Here is a 24260-nt window from a genome sequence, read left to right on the forward strand (position 1 = left end):
CAGAGGGAGAGATATTTCAGCAAAAGCTAGAGATCTAACTCATGGCCGTTTCCGCAGTACAGATATAACACGGTCAGTGTAGAATGGCTGAGAAACACAATGGCAGCAGGTATCCGGCAGCTATTTCCACTGCAGAGATATACGTGATGCAGAACGGTATTCTACTGTGTTCCTAAATATATACATTAGGTTCCCGATATCAGCACCATGGACAGGGAGTGGCGGATAACTATGGGTTTAGGATACAGGAATAGCTTTCTTTTTATGCAGATTGTTTTTTTTTGTTGGAATGATGTATGGTATGATGATGTGGATCTTTTGTGTACAGAATGTTATAAAAACAGGATAACAAAAAACGGAACATACATTTACTATTTCTTTTTTTTGGCGCACAGCGCATTCTATTCCCCTTTCACATAAAAAGTGTTGCATGCAGCCACATGTATCATACCATACATGTATGTAGCAGGCAGCCGCAGGTCTATCATATATCAGATGCTGGGGTTAAATTGCCAGGACTGAATTACATTTTCCAGTCTGGTACTGGTGGTCCTCTGTCGAGTATGTCGGGGAACATGCCAGCTATATTTTCTCCTCAAATGCTTGGGTATTTTCTGCTCTTGGCATGTTATGAAAAAGATGAGCAGTAAATCACAAAGAGAAAGCAGACACATACATACATACATACATACATACATATAAACATCAACAATGTGCCGTCTAACTACAAGAAATGGGTAAAAGAGTGTTCTTTATGCTGTAGTGATTAATATAAAGTGTTGGAGGGGGCTGGTCCGATTTAAGGTTTCCAAATGCATACTATGAGGGTTACGTATAAAGAGAAGTTCTGGAGCAAACCAAGAAAAATGGAATCAGCAGGAAAAGTCAACTGGTTGCTTTGGCAATTGCACTTTGCACCAGAATTGCTCTATCCGATAAACATAAGCCGTATGCAGGCCAGCACTAATGTCTGTGCTTCCCGTTAAATTCCAGGCGAGGTGTGAATGAGCTCTATTGTTAGCTCGGCTGTGCTCTCTTGGCACTGTAAAAGGCGACGGCACAGATGTAGTGCATATGGACAGCTGTCGCATAGTTCTGCGGTGTAATCATTGATTTCACTGTGTGGGAAGAACACAAAAACCCTATATGTAACCAACACCTTCCATGGTAAATTAGCTATAGACATGGGACTGCCTACAAAATTTGATCTACATTAGGATAACTTGCAATAAATCCTATGGTATGGTACAAAGTACTCATTTTGTTACTGAAGAAAAAAGGCAAAAGCCAGATGTGATCAATATATATATATATATATATATATATATATATATATACTAACTATGATCTGGCTGCTTGTACCTCATCTGTTTAGTCATTTTAACAGCATATTGTATAGATCAAACTATCTTCTTTGCAAAAATGTGCATCAGAAAGCCTGTATTATTAAACTTGAGCATTCAGGTATTTTTCCACGTATGTAATACTGAAAATGAAGACTTTCACCAATATCTATATGATGTTTATGGGTTAAAAGGCCCCAGACCATGGCTTTAGTGAGACTGTGTTTTTCATTGTTGTTACGTCAGCTTTATACATGAACTGAAGTTGAAAGCAACAGGGCTTATTTATTAAGTTGGCATATGATGTAATGTTACCACAGTGAACGAATATAACGGCAGCAGCATCTCCTAAAGGTTCCATCTGACAAACGGCTGCCATTATCTTGAATTCCAGGAGTATCTGGGAGATGGGTGAACGTCCATATAATACACGCGTGAAGTGTGCCTATCAAAAACCTCCCACAAATTAAAAAGCCCGCTAAGACCTGTAATCACGGAGCGTTGTTTGAAAGATAGCAGCATTTCATCAAACTAATGATTTAATATATTTAACTAGCTTTCCGGTGAATAATCCAGAAGTATAATTAAAGCTACATTTATATTCATCTGAAGTAGTCGCACAGCAGAGGGAGCACATTATGCAGCAATGACTATTATCCAGTGTTGCAAAACTGAGATAATTTGTACAAAAGATTTTAATCATTACTAAGTAACAACTGCCAGTGGTAAACATATTTCAAGCATTCAACGTATACAGCCAAAATACTTACAATAAACACAGAATCACAGAACTATTTTTCTTAGTAGAGATCGCTTTAGCCTCCTGTCCTAGTATCTTCCTAATTTGAACTGTACACCTGACCTATACTTCATTTAAACCGTCCATGTATCCCCATCGTAACCACCCTCTCTCATCTTCCTTTCAAGCTGTTTGAAGGTCTTTTAACGTACAAAATAATGGCAAGAATATCTGATCGAGGAGGATGAGCTACAGAACTGCAGCTGCTCCCTAAGATAAGTACAATGTATTTTGGTGAAGTTGTCATTATACTGTGACTTTAAGTTAAATTTAATGTATTTGTCACTTAGTCCATCCAAAAGGCACAGAAAAGTGCATCACAAACGACATTCCAACAAGGCAAGCACAGTGAAAGGTAAGGACATCACCGGATTTGCATGGTGTTTCCAACATAAACTCTCCGGCGCAGGGGGTGGCTGAAAGAACTTTTGTTTGGATGATAATTCTCAGGTGATCGTGGGAGCTTTGGCTCATAAACACCTGGAGTCCTGCAGTCACCTCCGCCTGTCTTAGAAGGAAATGGGCAGTTTGGAGGTTGGTCCCCGTAGTACCAAACTACAAAAATGTTTGTGGTCTGGATGTGTGTGGACCCTGCCACGTGTCACATCAACATATGTAAGACTGTATGTACTCCACGCAGCCGGCCACCACAGTGTATTATGGGAGCGCACACGAGCGGCTAGCTGGCTACCATGGCAAATGAGAAGTAGTTATTAAAACTATGAGTGAAGCAACCTTGACTTTGTCTCAGCACGCACTGTATATCACATCCCTCCCACACACAGAGTGTTAAATGTATGTACAATCACCATTTATACACTGAAATTCATCTTTGGAAACAGGCAACAAATCAGTCGGCTACAGCTCTTCTCTTAAGCACGTCTCTCAAGAAAAATAAAATATTTCATTTCGAATCGGCAGTAAAAGCATTAGAATTTACTTTACAAACCGAATGCAGGGGGAAAAAGTATGCTGCGTGTAATTTATGTCTGATTTTACGTCTTTATTATACAAAACTTGGCTTTTATTCAATGCCCCATATAATTGTAAATGAGCACTGGGGACATTATGCCGAAGCGTTCTCTGCAGATGTCATTCATATGCGGCACACAGAAAACAAAATGCAGAACAGCCCATCCCTGGGAAAGCTGGATAAATAAACACGCGGCACACACACCAATGTTACTATACCTCATACGCCACATTCCGGTTATACTCCAGGCGGGATTAACCACACCAATATCTGTTAAAGTAATATTTACCCTGACAGCTGTACCACCAACTCTACACATTTTAATTACATACGCCATGTTTATAAGACGTTTAAACACAACAGCATGTGTCTGTGATACAAACCATATAAATTATATATGCTAAATAACATCATAAAATAAATATATGGACGCTCATAATATGCCAATTTCTCCACTTAATTAAGATGTGTTATTTACAAACAACACAGTGTAGTGTGACTTTATTCTACTTTATAGTAAATCTATCATGTCCCCTTAAAGAGAGCATACACTCTAGTACCCCATATAGCTCAGCTGATGAAGAACACATTTGAAAGTACTTTGTGAGTTATTTAATATGCATTCTTTGCTTGTAAAAGATAAAAAGAAAAATAAGGCCATAAGTATAACGCACGTATGGTAAGCAAAGGAGCTGGGGACAGGACACAATGCAAATGCACTGAGGGGATGCCGATGAATATCCTGATTTATTTGCCCAGGAAAAATGTTAAAGATGACGCTACTATCATGTGCATTTAAGTGCGTATGACACTTAACCCAAGTATTGTTCTAGGCGTTCTGTCATGGGGAAAGTTATGTTATCTGATATTATCCCGCTATAATCTTTGTGTGACAACACCTACTGATGGGACAGATAACAGGAACAATCCTCTCTGGTGTGCTACAGAGATTTCCTTCTCAGTCCTATGGGTGGTATGTCTCGTCTTCAACTTTACCATAGGCCTGGGAGTGTGAGGGTTCTGCGCAGAATTGTAGCTGTTCCTAGCACTGCACTCTTCTGGACAGCGTTATGATGTCGTTCCTGGAATCAGTTGGCACTCTCACAGCTTAAGAGTCACAGCCCAGGGTGCTCCCATGACCACTGGGACAAATTTGGCTTTCACTCTCTACATGTTCTCTGGGCAACTGGAACTAACCATACATGGACAAGACACGAGAAACCGGAACTGATGGAGCGCTACTACCGCAGCAGACCAAATGAGAAGGGATATATGAGAGAACTATGGATGGAGATATATATATATATATATATATATATATATATATATATATATATATATATATATATATATATATATATATATGTGTGTGTGTGTGTGTGTGCGTGCCAGGATGACTATGCTGTTAAACCCGGTTACGTTTGCCAACGTCCAAAGTTGGAGGATGTTTTGAAACAAAGGACACAGGGAAGTCAAGTAAACAGCACTTGCTACTCTGCAGTGAACGAGGAGATATTTAAGTGATCAGCATATGAAATGATGGAATGTTTTGTACACTAAAACTCAAATTAGTATTCTCTCTCCAGTACAGCCGCAATCAAACCATGATTTATGCCAGACAGAGAGGTCTCTTCTTTCCACATAACAATAGAAATTCAAACTGACAGAGATCAGGACACTTGATAGTATTTTATTACTATTCCACCATAGTAATCAATGAGGATCAGGATGTCACATTTCTGACAAGGAAATATGGACTTATATTCTATAAGATGGTCTGGACTGTGTTACCTGGACCCAAATACTTACACTTCATGGATACATTTACTGGACCCCTTGATACAGAACAGGAAGTAGGTGCCAAGTACATTTTAAGGACTGTATAGTCCTTCATAGATCAGGGGTGTTTAACTCAAGGTCTCAAGTGGGCCAGAATGTTTGTATCTTCCAGCCTGACCATAGACAGATCAATGAAGATGCCTTAAATGAATGAAAACATGTTTAATTAAGGACATACAGAATTGCCCTAGAGGATCAGAAGTCAACGCCTTCCCTAAACATACACTTGCTTGAATAGAAGAACAACTATTTTAATATCCTGCATAAACCTATTACTAGCATTAAACACACAGTTTAAACTATCGTTAAGTGGGAGTTTTTCTATAGGATAGCAATGCTTGTACTTAACCAATATGTAAACCTAGGTCTGGTTCTGGATCATTAGCAGGTTCAACTATCAAAAGCCCTGGTTGAATTATTCATGAATCATGCCAATATCAAGAGGTTCCTACGAATAAAATCAAGAATCCACTAAAGAGCAGGCAAAAAGTGTCATCGGATGACAAATGAAATGAATATTATAGGTAATTGTGTCAGCTATAACTCAGTAACATAAAGGATTAAAAAAACATTATGGGCTTAGCCATGGGGGGCAGCCAAATGTGACAGTTTATGGAAATGTAGATAAAAAAAATACCCAAGGTCTCATCGTTATAATTGAAAATACCAAAATGACACAATGAAATACTCTTTGTGTTTTCCTCCACAGCGATAAAGAAATAATATTATAGTCCTTGTATTTGGAAGCAGCTAACAATTTATTTTCAGTGATGTGCGTGCCTCAGGACATATGTAGAGAAGACAACTATTTATACACAAGATATTTGTATAACCATTTGCCGTTTTTATTTTCTCCAAGTTTTGTTGAATTTATTTATTTTCCCTCTGGTGGTTTATCCCCAGCAAGAACTTTTTTATGACATACTGAATTCAGAAGCATTGCCGGAATAATTTGAAGAATGAAAACAAAAAGTCACCTTACAACTATTTCCTGGAAAGGTGTCCCTTGGAGGGAGATGGCGAGTCCATAAGACAAATAGCAATGTTTATTGGTTTTTATTTTCAGCACTGCTTATCCTTTTAACTATCAATATGATGACTGCAGGTCTACACTCACACAATGGCAGAAGTCGAGTCAGCCATGGACTTTGGATGTCTTCTCCTCCCAAGGTACCTATGATGTCCATACCTCATTTATCTTAAATTAACGTATCACTAAGGTTGCCGATTAAATGGATGTATGTAATTTGGTTCAGTCAGTAAACATTTAGGATCAAATTGTTGCACAAGAATTTTCTGCAAAAAGGATTTGTAACCCCCCTGACATCTTAACCTCCCAACAGATCTTACAGACAAGTTATGGAACTGGTGTTTTGTTTTACAATCTCTGCTGAAATGTAACAAGAAATACTAAGTACTACAGCAATTTCTGGACGGATCTTGAAGATATCGTGAAACCGGGGCTACAAATTTACAACAATGCCTTAGGGTCAGTATTTCTTAGACCTAGATCAGCTTGTTTGCAACAATGCGACAAAACATCCAGAATAGCATCGGAAGACTTCCAAACACATATAAATCAAACAGTTGAATTTGGAGGCCATAATTATTTTAGTGGTGAGAAACCTCCTTCCGCAAGAAAACACATATTTCATTAAATTGAAAGGTGTCATTCCCTGGTCTCTTTCAAAATACTGACGACCTCGGAGCAGAATTTACTTTTGAACATTTAGGCAGCTTCTGGGAGAATTCTTACTTCACTGCCTGGTGGTCGTGGAGAGAAATTCTTGTTTGTTAAGGTCAGTGATCATAGAGAAGAATGCTTTTTTGGATCGACTGGTGAATCACTTGATGATAGAGAGGAAAGCACTTTTGAAGATCAAAATACTTTTTTTCTACTGCTTAGTAACACTGGAGAATTCCTGATTAGGAAACAATGATATTTCAGTTGACTTATTTCCTAGATTGATGCCTTCAAAAGTGGAACAGAAAACTAATAGGATTTAAGAAAGATACTAAAAAAAACTACTTACTGTAAGGGTAATGGTGGACAGACTTGTTTTAATATGATTATTTAATATTTAGACCTGTGTTAGCAAAGAGCATATGGAAGCTTGCCTGGGATCCAGTGGCAACTGGTTCTGCCTGGAACTTTTTGCACTATACACATCGTCTTTGTTAAGTGAATAAACATTCATACAGTTTTTCAAATCACTTAGATGCAGATTTCTTTTTATTTTCTGTTGTCATGGTGCATACAATCCTTTGTTGTTACTACACTTGTGCATTGGACGAAGTTTAACAAAATGTGCAATTTTTGCGAAATCATACGAACGACAGCTCTGAATTTTTTTATTTGTGTTTTGTTGCATTTTCACCGTCTCACACTTTCACTCTCTCAAGCTCTACTCTCACTCTATCTCACAACCTCTCACACTCAATGTCCCCCTAGTTTCTCCACCATCCACTTCCCTGTAAACTTCTGCAGCTCCTCTCGGGGAAGAGGGTGTCGGAGGAGGCTAACGGAACTGATATTGGGAAGAAGCAGACGAGGAAAGAACACAGAAGAACAGGAGGCAATTAAGCTTGAGCAGGGCCATCTTTACCTCTTGTTTACTATGTGTTGTTATGTCCTGTTTACCCATTGTACAGTGCTGCAGAATATGATGGCACTATATAAAACAATAAGAGAAGGGGATTTAGGGAAAAGGAGACAGGGACGTGAAAGTGGTCGGTGGAGGAGGTAAGGAGACACTGAGAGAGAGCATGACAGAGTGTAAGAGAGCGTGAGGGAGGGTGAGTGACCATGAATCTCGTTTCAGAATTTTATTTAAAGGGCAGAAAATTAAATATGAAAATAGTTTTTGGTCCATTTGCACAAGTTTAGTTATTACAGACTACATGATGGAAAAAGTGATCTTTGTACTGTTATGACTGAATGAAAAACCAGCACTGATGTATGCTTCCAGTCATAATAATTAGTCTGGCTGTGTTCAAAAGGGTGAACGTTAGACTGCAAGCTTTCTAGACTACTTTAGTCTCTTCTCCAGGTAGTAATAATTTTTCCTGCAAGGAGACCTAAGATGTATCAAAAACATGCAAATTATCAAAGTTGTTCATTTTCTTTCCACATCTAATAAAGTATCATTCAGTGCCAATGTTACACGGGGTTAGGAGGATTAAGAAGACAGATATGGGAAGTTAAAGTGTCCAGCTTGTGCATTTTAACTAGGCTCTGTAATTGAGTCTAATAAACAGAGGAAAAACACAAAGCCTGTATTTGTCAGATTTTATCTTTGTGTGTTATCCAGTAGTGGAAAAATCTACATTAAAGTACTTTTCTATATTCAATTCCTCTTTTACTCTGTAGAAAAACTCCATGAAACGCAGTCTTAATTATTGTTAGCTGTGGCTTTCTCATACTTTTACTCCCCAATTTTAGTCTGCCGTTGGACTATGCAATTTCGGATAAAAGGAGAAGTCATGCACGGCTAATACAATAACTCTGATTTTGAAAATTCAGATTTGTTAATTTATTATGGGTGTACAACCATACTCAGTGTAGATACAGCCTAACTTGTCTAACTTAACTTAACATTATTAACCTGTTTACCCTGGTTATTTGCTACAATTTAGTATAACTGAATATATAGCTTCTCCTATCATGATCAGCAGCTAAACGGGGATAATTTGTAATACTTTTCTGAAACCTATTAATTTTATGTTTCTCTCCTGCATCTACTGATTTCATACCTTAACATATTTTCTCTGCGCTTATTAATTTTATACGTGTATTTATTTTTATAATTTATAAGCGGTTCAGTTCTAAGACTAAAGATAAGCGGTGGCATGTGATAGCCTATGTTGCTCTCTTTGGCCTATGGATTCTCGTATTCACTTTCTGCATGAATGGCTCGGCTGGCCCTGTATAGTGAGATTTCTTGAAAGCCTCCTTAATGTTTGTGGTGACCGAGGGTTACTGAGCAGCCCTGGTAAAAGCTGCAAAGAGAAGCCCATGTAACACATATTTAAAAGTATGAAACAGAGTTAAAATGATATTGGTACCAATGTGGAATTGGTCCCAAGTGTAAATAAAGTGGAAAATTAGACTGTCATATGTAAAACTGCAAGCAAAAGACAAATCCGTTTCCAGACAGTCTTGAAAAAGTTTAACACAAAACACATCCGCCTTTGTCTACTGTAGTCCAGGCATTCCCCTAAAATACAGTTTTACCATCTCACCCCATGCACAGTGAATGCCAGCACACCCAACATACAGAGGGTGATGATAAAAAAAAAAAATAATAATAATAATTAAAAAAAAAATCTCACCTCACCAGTGGTTACTTTTTCTTTTATTCCTATAAACGGCACTTTCCCTTCTCAAAGCTTTTTGTTAGTTTCCCATCCAAGAAACACCACTCTCATGCGCCTTTTAATACTCGTATTTCTAATCCCTAATGATCTATAAGAGCAGTCCAGGGATCTGAGTTGGTCTCTGCGAATGACAGGAACTGGATTATCAGATATATCTATCTATATATATACGGTATATACACGGTATATACACTCACCCCCCTGCGGAGGCTTGGAGTATGGTGGGTGTCATTGGCTGGAGTGTTTGTGACTGGGATGTCTGTTTTCTCTCTAGCTGCACTATAGACAGGACACAATGTGTGAAAGGATACATCCAAAAGCGACTTTCCCCTTTTCCTTGTCAACACAACACATGACCACTCAAAACAGCCGATAGTAGCTGTAATCTATCCAAAGGTGTTCGCTCTGATTTCACAAAGAATCACACTGCCTGCCGTCTCTTGCAAGGCGTGTGACGTCTGATGCATTCACACACTTCTGCTGCCAGCTTGCTATCAAGAGACTGCACATGGCATCACATAAGGACTAGTATACCATGTACCACCCACCAATGATCAATGCCCCTTAAAGTTTTTTTGTACGTTTCTTAATATGCATGAGGAGAAGCTGTAGCTCCAGAGCTGTAGTGCACTGTGCTCCCTCCGCTGGGGTCTTCATGCCACTTTTGGCAGCTTGAAGCAGTACATCAGTGGCGCTGAAATCCATAGGAGGTCTTACCACACGTGTGTAGGGGGTCACATTAACACTGGAGGTAGCTGTCAGGGAGTATATGGTGTTTAATATGAATGTATATTTTATTTCCAATTATGAATAAAAATAATAATAATTTTCTAACATCTACCTATGGGCTCATATATTGAATGAACAGGATAAACCCGGCTACTATATGGGTACATAGTTTATTATCTATTCTTCTATTATGTACACTTCTTGCACACACACACTGGTCCTGTGCCCTGCCTGGAAAGCAGCAGGTGATTCACTTTTTAGAATGTAAGCTCACTTAAGAAGGGCCCTCCTTTACCTTTTGTCTCCATGGGTCTAAATTGTTATGAGATGCACTGCTTGTTCTAACCAATTTGCCCTTTGTAAACACTGCAGAATATGATTCCACCATATAAATAATAGTAATAACCCTTTCACACCCACCTCTCGGGTTACGTGATAGCCTGCATGAGACCGGTAGCACACATATTAGCTGCGTTCAATATTTCAGCCAGTTCTTGCTCAGGGGAAGGAGAAGCAGTTATGGGCGAGGAGGTAATGAAGTGTAGTTGCTGGAAATCAAATTAAAATGGGAATTTTACATAAAGGGGGAAATCTCTTTGTCAACTTCCTAGCTTATGTGATGTTTCCAGGGTTACTTTAAATATCCAGGAATTAGCAATTGGCCAATAACACACTGTGCCAAAAAAAAAACTGTTACATGCTTATTGTGCTGAATTCTACAGGTTTCTTCATTAGAACTAATATTACAGTTTTGCTGTTCTGACTGAAAATTATAGCACTGGCTGTCCGTCTCTGGAATCCTGAAGGCTAGGATTTTACAGGCCCGTCATCATCTATTAATGTGCTGAGGCTTTACTGTCCCTTTAACTCTTTGAGTGCGGAGAGTTGAGGCACGTTCTCCACCACCAGGTGCTGGGCCGATTTTTGGAGTTACATGTAGGTGAGAATACTATACACAGCTTACACTATAACTAGGGAAACCTCTACACTGGTTTCTTATGACAAGTTAAAACATTTGTAGCTACCTAGATTATAGTAAAGCATGCACGCTAAAATACTAGTTCTTTATGTATATACACACTTCAGGAGCACGCTAACAGCTGCATTGTCACCATCACTACCCACATACAGTATTTCTACCTGCTTCCCACAATCATGGCTGCCTCCCACAATCATGTTCTGCAGAATCCATCCACAGACATAAGGCTATATCTGGACACTTATGTATGGTTCTATTTCGAAACAAGATCCGCACCTAGAAATGCAGTGTATTTTGCATGGCATCATGCATCAGTAACATTAAAACCCTAGAACCATTTTAACAGTAAGCTTGTTTTGTTGATTATTCCTCATAAGGAGATCTGTGATGGAAATAAAACATACAGCAAGTGCCTGAACCAAGAGAAATGATGCCCTGGATAAAAGGACAGCAAATCGTTACGGAATGGAAATCTCCACGGCTTGGAGAGAAAGCTGCGATCTCAGATAGATAACACGAACTGCGACTTCAGACAGCGTATTTCTCTGAACCGTCTGCAAATGCAGAAAAGGTGCAAGATTAAAAAATGTATTTTATGCAAAAAGCCTTGCAACGTCTCTAGAGCAGCCATAAGCATGGCATTCCCATTCTAGAGATTAATCCAAGGCTCAACGTCATATTTGTGCAATGACAGAGAAGAGGTGTTAGGGATGCCAATGGGCTTGGCCCATCAGTCTGGGCTCTTATATACATGCGCCAGTCACTGCTCAGATGCATTTGCTTTTAGACAATAAAAAAAAAACAAAGTTCTTACTCCATCTTAATCCAGTGATAGCACCAAGTAGCCCCTGCCATGATGGTTACAATGAAGGTTACATGGACCACCCTAAATACAGCTTGGAAGCAAAGGACTCGATGCAAATGAATAAACCCAATAACACCCCATCTGTAATAGCTGTAGCGTAAGGCATTATAGCAAACAAAGTAAAACTGCAGTCACAATTACTCACACGATTTATGCAATTAGCGTGTAACGAAGGACGTGAGGAATCCGTTCTCGGCTGCACACGCTAAGCATTCGTAGCTTATCATGTCTGTGCGATGTGAATCTGTACAAAGTATGTCCATCATGCATGCATCACCGTTTCCCGAATTGAGAGCCTTAGGTATGATCATAAAGCTGGAAGATGAGCCGCTCTGAGCCGTTAAGCACTGCATGCGTTATACTGCAATGGGATGCATGGATTCTGCCGGTATATCATGGTTTATGTTTTCATTTGCAGCAAACCATCATAGGTGCCTGTGATTCGCGGCTGCATAAACCTCTCTGCGGCGAATGCTATGTTTTATGAAGAGTGTAATTTTCATAACAAGGATAAAAGTCATTATTATAGGCCATTTGCTTTCGATGTAAATCTGTTCTGTTCACACTGATATGGAACAGGAGAAATATAAAAAGTACTTTAAGTCAGAAGCCCATTTATACGGCTCTACAGGAGCAAAGCTAGATATTTGGAGCTGCAAAAAAAAAAAACCCATCCTAAAAATGACGAATGCAGAGCAGATCTCTGTAGCAAGAACAAGTAAACAAAACAAAAAAAGATCGGCCATCTGTGCACTGAATAAATGCAGCTCGACGATAAGCAATATAAAACGCAGCCGTTCTGTCTTAACACCCACTTTTTATAGACTTAAGAAGCAGTTTTCAATTTCTATACGGCAGATGATAAATTGCATTGGTAAATCTCTTCAAGCAAAACTTGGTTTTGATCAAAATCTATTCCCTGGGTAAAAATATGCTCGAGGCGAGAATATGTATTTCTAAATTCCTATTTAATATATATATTTTGATGCAGAGCTCCTGCTTTTTTCATCCATTCCTAACCTCAACAAACTCAGGGTCAGGGACAGGCAATCCAGCCATGATGCTGGTCGAGAACCCCTAGTAGAGAAGCTTTTGAAGTATTAGTCTTCAGAGGAAGCTGAAATGTAAAGCCAACCCTGGTCAGGATTACTTATACGACTAAGAACAGCTTGTTTGATGGTAAACTGTAAAATTAATATATAGAAATTGTAACAGTGCCCGTGTTTTATCATGGTTGACAATAACTGCAATTATAACACGGTTCACATTACTACATACGATCAATGCTCTTATACAAATTAAAGATGGCTTACAGACTCGGCTTGGTACATGAAAAATAATCCCGTTTTCATTTGTAGAGATCTCCGGTAATTACTAATGTGATGCAGCACAGGACGCCAGACTCGATATTAAAGAACACTTCCGATTTTGTAATTAACTGCGACAGCCCAGTCAAAGGGCCACCGTTAAAAAACACAGTGATCTAATTTGAGGGTAAAGTAACTATCTGAGAACAATACTCCTTACTTCAGCACGTACAATGTAACAACCAACTGCGACATGGGTATGTTTAAAAAGGTCACTGACCCAAAACACAATTCAAAGAATAAATCCAATAAGGGACGCCAGTCACAGCCCAGGTAGGAATAATGAAAGGAAAACGGATTATGGAAAGCTGTGAAATTCTGAGTATTTGAGAGGGTCCTCTGGAACAATTAAAAATAATGTTCATACTGTTAAATATTAAACAGCGGATGTATAATCTTACTGATCAGCAGGTGGCAGCGCATGTTAAGGTGTCCTTGTAAGTACTGTCTCTTGCAGACAGACCTCTCTCGGAGGTCTAACGCAAGTCCTGCACTGACGAAGGTGACCTTTTGATCAGCTAACTGAACCTCAGTCCTAATCCCTATTCATTTTTGATGACCATTTAGGTTTGCTAGATTGCAGCACAGACTAGAACCAGTTCAGACACTGGTTTAGAGATCCCACCTATGCTATACACAGTGTCGTGTCTTTGATTGTGCAGGGTTTCACGTTCCTCAACTAGAGCAGTCGCAACAATCTAACATAGAAATCCCAGAACCATTATGACTATTAATTCCTGAACAGGGTCTTAAACAAAAGATTATGTATTCAAATAATAATGATAAGCCATATTAATGCTTTTATGAAAACCGATATATGTTGCATGGAAAATCCCAATTTGCCAGCTGTCTGGTGGACGTTTTCTCTCTTTTTTTACAGAGACATTAGCTAGTGGAAATGTACTATCTTGCTTGATTGAGATCTGCTGCTATTAGCATAATTTTAATTTCCTATCAAACCACAGCCATTTTTATAAAGCCATTTTCTGTTGCACACATAATGTTTTCTTTTTAAAGGAGGATATATCTGTTTGTTCTGAGTGACAATTGGATATTCTCATTAGCATTAGAATATACTAGATTAAGTAGCAATCACCTCATTGCCAAACTGTTTCATCATGAAAATTGGTTTATATGCCAAAGACTGCATTAAAGATACGGAGATTTGGCCTTTACCGCTTTCTTCACTTTTTAGACAAAAAGTATGCATTCATTATGTATGCATACATTACAAACCTAAACTTTAAAGGATGAAAATATAAATCATTACCTGCACAGGTCTTGCAAATATCATCCCAGGGCAAGGCAAGCAACCTAATATACATCATGTTTTACAAACCTAATAAAAAGAATACAGGCAAACTACAACAAAAAGTGGAATGTCTCTGTGCTAAATCCTTCCAATATGTAACCAGAAATGTATGTGTGCCATGTGTGGTCATCCTAATGTCACAGAATGCTCAGGTGTCACCAGCCACAGATAAAGGAACGGGGCAAGTGTCGGGCTGATGAACACTTGTGCTGGCTGTGAAATTGAAGTTCTGCTCTGATTATGCTTGACCATCATATACCCATTATAATTATTATCATGAATAAATCTATAAATAGGAAGGCAAAAACGCTGGAAAATGGAAATGCCATGGAGCAGGACGTGGAGGTCTTCCTACCCCATCAGTGCACAGCTGCATTGATCCCCAGTAAGATGCCAGGCTCCGCAGGCAATGTCCCACACCCAGTCTTGTCCTGTATAAGGACAACACACCGTCGTAATAAGACTACGAAGGGTCTGTTGATAATTGAGTCGCACTCCACCTCTGAATAATAACATGGAAGGCTAAAATACATTTTAGAGATAATTAAGGTTTGTATTGTTACAAAATTATTATTACATTATTACAGCTATGATAAAAGGTCTCAATGAAACCCAGTCATATAATCCAATACCTAGGGTTGCCACATAGGCTTTTAACAAGCCTTCTCTATAAATTCCCCGTGCTGCATGGGGTTCTTTTTACTGCACTTATTGCAATGTGACCTAGTCGCGTATGTTCTAAAACCACGCAATGCTTCTTTCTGGCACAGCTGTAACTGCTGGTGTACCAGTCAAATTTCACTAATCCCATTGATTCATAAGCTTCTTAGACTGTCAACTCTTTGAGTGTCTATAGCTTGTTGGGTCCTGTATCTCATTACGGCAGGGCGAATCCGTACATTTACAAGGATTTAGGGTTAAGTTTACTTAGGAGTTCTAAGCTTTAAGTCTCTTCAGAGTCTATTAACGTAACAAATCAAGGCTTTAATACCTCCGAGTACACAACATGCTGATTTTCTTCACAGTATAAACAATCTTCCATAATTACAAAGGCTACACGAGATAGCAGCCAGGACCCGGGAGCTGGATACAAAGCATTCCATGGAGACTGTATTGATCTTCTAATGCAGGAGTTGGAAACATTTGGCACTGGAGGAGCTACCTGACTGCTCCTTGCTTCATGTCTGTCCAGCCCCAGAGCTCAAGATGTCCTTATGTCACACTATTCTTATTTCACCTGATGGACGCTAAGCATGGTGGGAGTTTCTACACCATTGCCTGGCTAGCCCTGATACCCCAAGACCAGCTTGGAACTCCTCCTGTCTCCCCTGTGGAAATGAGCAGTTCATTTTGCTCCATCATGTCTGTATGAACAGCACTCAGAATGCGATAGCACGTTATAAACAATATTTATTATTATTCATTTATCAATAATCTATTGGGAGGCTAGTATGTATTGCCTGCTAATAGAACATAAAACTTGCAATATTGTAGATCAGCAAGCATGCTGGGACACCCAACCGTAATACAGTAAGATGATTATGATGCTTTCTTGCATTAATAGAACATATTTTGAAGATATTATTTTACGTTGTTTTTAGAATATAATATATTTATATTATTTATATATATATATATATATATATATATATATATATATATATATATATAATCTTTTATTTATATAGCGCCAACAAATTTATGCAGTGCTTCTTACAATTTAAACATTGAAAGGGTCTGACAGACTAGAACGGACAGAAGAAGAATCGATACATGCTCACAATGAACACACACTATAATCGATATAATTGTTTCAAAATATGATAATTAGATTTAAAGTATGCATGCATTCCCAAACAGTAGAATGTGGATTGTATTCTAGCTGGATTTTAACTAAAGTTGTACTAATAATAAAGATTTTACCTTTTCTGATGCATGCAGTCATCTTTCTGGAGCCAATGGGGCCTTTTACTGCATACCTTGTTGCCTAGCAACCCAGCTACACACCCATTAGCACGAAGAATGTGAACTATGCGTAGAATGCGGCTTCCAGGCACACGCAAAACAAGATTCACCTAAAGGCCACCAGCTTTGAAACTTGTCCTGAATAGATCATGTGCAGCCACAAAAAGCAGCACAAATAAATGTTATCTCTTATCCTAAGGCACCAACATTTCAGACTCATTATGCGTCTATTAAGAAAAGACATGCTTTGACCTAAAGGAAAATAAAAATCTCATTGAGCTAAGAGCTGGCTGTGCACACATAGCTTTCCTTAAGAAAGACTCTCAGCAAACCTATGAGAACCGTGCATTGAGTTGTTTTTTCCCAGCACTAATGTATTCAGGAAAAAGAAAGGGAACTTGTAACAGCATCATGTTCTCCACTGAGTTAATGATTGGTGTTAACCCGTCCGCAGTCTGTTAAAATCGTTATTAGAAGTAGGCTGCTCCAGCAGGTGGAAGCCACTGGCCTAGTAGTCTGAAGGGAGGGGGGGTTTACCACGCCATAACAACTTGGGGTATTTATTAAACAATTCTTGTACGTTTTAAAAGCGGTCTCATCATGACCATAGCAATCGATGGAATGATCTAATATACATAAGTATGGCAACTTTAAAACCTCACACAGAACAGTTTGCTGGTCTGGAGCATTCAGGTGTAGGGCTGAAACAACTAATCGATAAAATCGATAATCGATAATGAAAATCGTTGTCAACGAATTTCATCATCGATTAATAGGATCGATTTTTATCGATTATAAAAAGAGGTTTTTTTCAGAGCAAATGCTCTGAAAAACTCCTCTCCTTATATAAACCGACCTCAAACAGAGATCGGATTATAACACCGGAATCCAGATCCCCCGCTACGCTGCAGGGGACCTGGATTCCCCTCACTGTCGGCCGGTCTCTCACTTCCGTCTCTCTCCCCCTCCCATCTGCCTCCTCCCCCCTCCCATACATCACTCTGCCTCTCTACCCAGCTCCGTTACTGAAGGCACTTTCCCTGCAGCTTCATAGAAGCCACAGTGTAAGTGAAGGGCAGTAACGGAGTCTGTGCGATGCAGACCCCCACCGGCTGACAGAGAATCATCCTCTCTGCATCGCACAGACAGCCTCCGTTACTGCCCTTCACTTACACCGTGGCTTCTATGAAGCTGCAGTGAAAGTGCCTTCAGTAACAGAGCCGGGTAGAGAGGCAGAGCGGTGTATGGGAGGGGGGAGGAGTCAGAGGGGTGTATGGGAGCCACCCTCCAATACACCACTCTGGCTCCTCCCCCTCTCATACGCCACTCTGCCTCTCTACCCGGCTCCCTGGTGTCTTGTCAGAAACGGAGGTTCACAGGAGGCAGAGTGGAGTATGGGAGGGGGAGGAGGCAGAGTGGAGTATGGGAGGGGGAGGAGGCAGAGTGGAGTATGGGAGGGGGGAGGAGGCAAAGAGATGTATGGGAGGGGGCGGAGCCAACGTGATGTATGGGAGGGGGAGGAGGCAGAGTGGAGAATGGGAGGAGCCAGAGTGGAGTATGGGAGGGGGAGGAGCCAGAGTGGTGTATGGGAGGGGGAGGAGCCAGAGTGGTGTATGGGAGGAGGCAGAGTAGAGTATAGGAAGGGGAGGAGCCAAAGTGATGTATGGGAGGGGAGGAGGCAGAGTGGTATATGGGAGGGGGAGGAGGCAAAGTGATGTATGGGAGGGGAGGAGCCAAAGTGATGTATGGGTGGGGGAGGAGCCAGAGTGGTGTATGGGAGGGGGAGGAGCCAGAGTGGTGTATGGGTGAGTTATAGTGGTGTATGGGGGGTATTATGAATTTTTAGGGCATATAGGGGGTATAAGGCATATGGATATTAGGCATATCAGGGGGGCATAAACATATCTGGGGGTAAAAGGTATATCAGGGGCCTCAGTGGCATATAGGGGGTATAAGACATATCGATATTAGGCATATCAGGGGGGCATAAAACAAATCTGGGGGTAAAAGGTATATCAGGGGGCTCAGTTGCATATCACTGGCATATAAGGAGTATAAGGCATATCAGGGGCACAGTGGCATATCAGGGGGCACAGTGGAATCTGGCATATAAGAGGTATAAGGCATATATGGGGCAGAGTGGCAAGCTGGGGGTCAGATGTGCATAACTGGGGGCAGTTTGGTAAATAAAAAAATTTAAACAAGGCTTTTTTCTCAGTTTTTATTAAATATGAAAAATAGTTAACATATGAATTAATATTTACTAATAACTTTGTATTAAAACCTATTTTGAGAAACACTGTGTTTGGGTTCTTGTAGCTTTTATTATTATGTCAGTAAAATAAGAAGGTGAATAGAGAGAGGCCATTGCAATAAAGAGATGAAAGTGTAAATTGTACATTTTTTATTGCAATTTTTCTTCAATTTAAAATAATGTATTTTTTTATCCGATTAATCGATTAATCGAAAAAATAATCGGCCAACTAATCGATTATTAAAATAATCGTTAGTTGCAGCCCTATTCAGGTGTGCTACCACAATACCAAGGAGAACATCAGCAATGATCTTAGAGAAGCAATTGTCGCTACCCATCAGTCTGGGAAGGGTTATAAGACCATTTCCAAACACTTTAACCCCTTAAGGATAATGGGCGGTCCCTAAACCCATTGAAAACAATGCATTTTGAGCCCGTACATGTACAGGCTTTGTCATTAAGGGGTTAAAGTCCATCATTCTACAGTGAGAAATATTATTCAAAAGTGGAAAACATTCAAGATAGTTGCTAGTCTTTCGAGGAGTGCACATCCCAGCAAATTCACCCCAAGATCAGACCATGCATCTCACACTCTACAGGCCCCAGCATATTAAATGATAAAGTTCATGACTGTATAATTAGAAAAATACTAAACACGTATGGTTTGTTTGGAAGGGTTGCCAGTAGAAAGCCTTTTTCCTCTAAAAAGAACATGGCAGCACTGCTTAGGTTTGCAAAGTCGCATCTGAACAAACCACAAGACTTCTGGAACAATGTCTTTTGGACGGACGAGACCAAAGTTTGGCCATAATTCTCAGCACTGGCAGCACGGTGGTGAAGGGGTGATCATTTTGGCTTGTTTTGCAGCTACAGAACCTATAACCTTGCAGTCATTGAGTCGACCATGAAATCCTCTGTATACCAAAGTATTCTAGAGTCAAATGTGAGGCCATCTGTCCGACAGCTAAAGTTTGGCTGAAATTGGGTCATGCAACAGGACAATGACCCCAAATGCGCCAGCAAAACTACAATAGAATGGCTGTAAAAGAAAACAATTAAAGTGTTTGCAACGGTCCGGTAAAACCTTAACTTCATTGAAATGCTGTTGCAGAACCTTAAGAAAGCTGTGCATAAACAAATGCCCACAAACCTCAATGAATTGAAGCAATGTTGTAAAAAAGAGCGGGCCAGAATTCCTCCAGACCAATGTGAGAGACTGATAAAGTCATACAGAAAACAATTACTGTAAGTTATTGCTGTTAAAAGGGGTTCTACAGCTATTGAATCATAAGGTGTACCTAGCTTCTCCATTTTGCCGTAATTTTTGTTGAATAAATCATGACACAGTGCAATATGTCATATGTTGTTGTATGAGGTTGAATTCACCTAATTTTGTCACCTGTTAAGGAACAGATGATTGTTATTGTGGCCTGATATGTAAAACCATAGAATTTAAAGAGGGTGTTTTTTCACACGAATGTATACATATATACACTATATGGACAAAACCATTACATCAAACAGGGACTTTGATGACATTGCATTCTAAATGCATAACCATTCATATGTAGTTATTACAGCTTCCACTGTTCAGAGGAGGCTTCCCATAAGATTTTGTATTGTTTCAGTGGGAATTCCCAGGGTGTTTGATGGGTTTTGATCAGGGATCTGTGTGGGGCAGTCAAGTCATCCAACCATGTCTTTATGGGCCTTGCTTTGTACACTGGGGTACGCATATGATGGAATAGAAAAGGGTCTTCCCTCAAACTGTTCCCACAAAGTTGGAAGCATAGCATTGTCCAAAATGTCTTGGTATATCCCCTGGGTACGTGTGCATTTACCACTTCAATGCCAGGGGAATGGGTACATTAGGCTAAGTACCTTTCTAGCACTGGCTGGGTTAAATAGATTCACATGCTTACATATTGCCATCACAGAGCTTACTTAATTTCCCCGATGTCCACCCTGCTCCACCCCTCACTCCCCTGAGGTGCGGGCCACTCGGCTTTTCCTCTGCATGTTGTTTTGCTGCCAGCCTGTTCTGTATCACAGCATTTTCTGCATGGAGCCTTTGCGTTACTCTGCTTCCCCTCGCTCACCTCATTGAAATTACAGACCCCAGGGACATGCACAAAGATTGTGAAATACATTATACAGAACTCACACTTCTCTTGTGTTTACATCTGGATTTCTATCTCTTGTGAGTAAAGGTTGAGGGTTAGGCTGGCAGCTGATTTGGGAATACCACTCTCATCATTCTCTATGAACTATCTGGTGGCAGTATTCCAGTGGGAGCTGAACACCTGGGAGGGAGATTATCTGACATTTTATGACAAAGTAACTAAAAATCTATATTACCGTATTTGCTCGATTATAAGACGACCCTGATTATAAGACGACCCCCCAAAATCTGAATATTAACTTAGGAAAAAAAGAAAAAGCCTGAATATAAGACGACCCTAAAGGAAAAAAGTTTTACCAGTAAATGTTAATTCATGTAAACTATTTTTTTTAATAAAAGCTATGATTGAGAAAAATATTTTTTTTTTGTTTTTATTTCTTTTATATTTTCTATTGTATTTTCCAACCTGTCCCCCAGTTACGCACATCTGCCCCCAGGCTTGCCACACCAATATGGCACTGTGGCCCATGATATGCCTTTTAACCCTCTATATGCCACTGTGCCCCATGGTATGCCTTTTGACCCCCTATGTGCCACTCTGCCTCCAGAAATGCCTTATACCCCTATATCCCATTCTGGCATTTAGGGGGTTAAAATGCATATTATGGGGCAGAGTGGCATATAGGGAGGTATAAGGCATTCCAGGAGGCAGAGTGGCATTAAGGGAGTTAAAAGGCATTATATAGAGCACTCTGCCTCCAGAAATGCCTTATACCCCTATATGCCACTCTGGCATTTAGGGGGTTAAAAGGCATATTATGGGGCAGAGTGGCATATAGGGAGGTATAAGGCATTTCAGGAGGCAGAGTGCACTATTAAATGCCCCCTTAACGCCACTCTGCCTCCTGAAATGCCTTATACCTCCCTATATGCCACTCTGCCCCATAATATGCCTTTTAACCCCCTAAGTGCCAGAGTGGCATATAGGGGTGTAAGGCATTCCAGAAATGCCCTACACACACACACACACACACACACACACACACACACTTACTTACTTACCGGTGCTTCCAATTTCCTGGTGTATTGCCGGGGCAGCGGGTTGACGTCTCATTCCGCGGCAGCCGGAAGGAGGTGGAGTTGGCAGCGGGGGTTTGTATGCGTCCGTCGCAAATACCTTCCCCGGCTGTCAGAGATCAGGAACTCTGGAACAATGATCTCTGACAGTCGGGGAAGGTATTTGCGACGGACGCATACAAACCCCCGCTGCCAACTTCACCTCCGGAAGCACCGGTAAGTGTGTGTGTGTGGGGGGGGGGCGACGACAGGAGGATCCAGGTCCCCTGCAGCGGTGGGGGGGATCTGGATCTTAGTCTCCTAATCAGACCTCTATTTGAGGTCTGATTAGAAGACGACCCCGATTATAAGACGAGGGGTATTTTTCAGAGCATTTGCTCTGAAAAAAACCTCGTCTTATAATCGAGCAAATACGGTATTCGTGGCCCTATCACTTTTGAGCACGGGTTCATATTTTTCATATGGACGACTGAGAAGCACAAGTCCTTTGGGCTTCACAGTAAAAAAAAATAAAAATCTTAATGGACAACAGCGAAGCAAGGATCATGAAATAACGGCACTAATCACAGGCAGGGGAAGAATTCCTTAACATTTTTACAGTTTCTACATAAACATGTCTAATACATAATACAAAAATGGGTGCAAGACAGAGCTGCTCAGGCACTTAATGTAGAAAGAACTGTGAAAAGAGGAGTAATGACATTAATGTAAATGACTTGGACAAAAAATTACTGACCCATTATATGTCTACATTTGATTCTTTGGCCTGTTAGTTCATGCAAAGTAAAGGTCTTTATAATTAAACTGGGCAGATTATAACACAAATTGCATGAAAGAAATCGGAACGAGTTTGAACTTCACAGACACCTTGAAAACCAGAAGCTTACTGTACTCGTCGCTTGGCATTCCACTACTGCTTTTCATAAACTGTTAATATCCTTTTAAGCAAAATTGCGAGACAGTATCCCTACTTGACTGTAATCTGATGTCTAAGAAATAGCACATACAAGTAATTCTATGCATCAATTGACTAAATCATGAAAGCAATTACTGATCTTGTGTAACTACTTACAGTAATTGGTGATGGATGACACATTTTATGGGTTAAGGCCACAGTACAGGATTATTATCTGTAACAAAATGGATTATTCGCTTTATTAAGGTCTAAGAGAAGTGACGCTCTGGATAACAGTAGCTCAGTGTCTAGCTGTGAAATTTACACATGATTTGACATGTGAGAGCTGTATGACGGTAGCGGTTTTGCGGATAAACTTTTGAAGGGTTAATAGAGTATCACTGTTCTCTTTTAATGAAATAGAAGCACTGACGAACACAAGATCAATATATAAGCGTGCGCTGCAAGTGTCTCGTAATACCTTGTTTGTGACAGGCAAATCTTTACTCCATTTACTTCTTTACGCTACAGGAATACGATCTGTTCATATTTTTCTTCTGCTCACAGGGATTCTCCAGCATTGATTTTACTGTTGTCTGAAGATATAGCGTGAGATTCTAGAGCTGTTGGGAGCAAAACTACAGACGGGACATAAAGAAGAAACAACAAAAAGGAAAATGTCAGAAAATAAAACTCCAAAAGTCAGCCCGTTCTTCCTGATATAAACACTCAGACCTTGATCTCCTTCTAGATTCAGGATAGCCTTATGCATGTTTAAATTAGTGTCCTTACATTACCCCTAAGTCTCTGCCCCTCTGGTTGTTAGATTCTAACATGTCTTCTCCTATGAAATAAACTTCCTCCTGGAAATGTTATAAGCCATTCAGCTAAAAAGTGTATATACTTTATAAGAGCACCGATAATCAACAATTTAAAACATTATCGATACTATAGCTGGTTAGAGTGGATTTAACCCCTTAAGGACAATGGGCGGTCCCTAAACCCATTGAAAACAATGCATTTTGAGCCCATACATGTACGGGCTTTGTCATTAAGGGGTTACATTTTCAAGTTAGGAACCAGCTTGTTTTTGTGTGTCCAGGAATGGCTCAATCCATAGAGAGCAATACAAAACAACACTAAATGATGTTCAATTCAAGGAGCCCCAGAATAGATTTGCTATAGATGTAACGGTCTCTATGTAGGAAAACTAACAATATCGAATATGGCCACAGATTAACATAACTGATACCCAAGCTGGAAAGACCATTTAGAACATACTGTAGGTAGATGTACACTGCTGGCAGCAGAATTGACCATGTGAACCAGGGAAGCCAGTGGCCAAATAGGGTAATTGACCCTTA

At 40.0% G+C, this 24260-nt stretch overlaps 1 protein-coding gene across 5 annotated transcripts in view; it reads right to left on the reverse strand.

Annotated features, from left to right (window-relative positions):
* The window catches only part of APBB2 (amyloid beta precursor protein binding family B member 2), a 130859-nt gene that overhangs the window by 87239 nt on the left and 19360 nt on the right, over positions 1–24260 (reverse strand). For 2 of the 5 annotated variants that reach the window (XM_053458395.1, XM_053458397.1), the window contains exon 2: positions 14939–15014. The exons of the other annotated variants lie outside the window; for them this stretch is intronic. The gene's annotated coding sequence lies outside the window, so the exon portion shown is untranslated. The remainder of the gene's footprint in view (positions 1–14938; positions 15015–24260) is intronic. 5 annotated transcript variants of the gene reach the window in all.

This window comes from Spea bombifrons, chromosome 1 (assembly GCF_027358695.1).
Source record: "Spea bombifrons isolate aSpeBom1 chromosome 1, aSpeBom1.2.pri, whole genome shotgun sequence".
Taxonomy (NCBI): Eukaryota; Metazoa; Chordata; class Amphibia; order Anura; family Pelobatidae; genus Spea; species Spea bombifrons.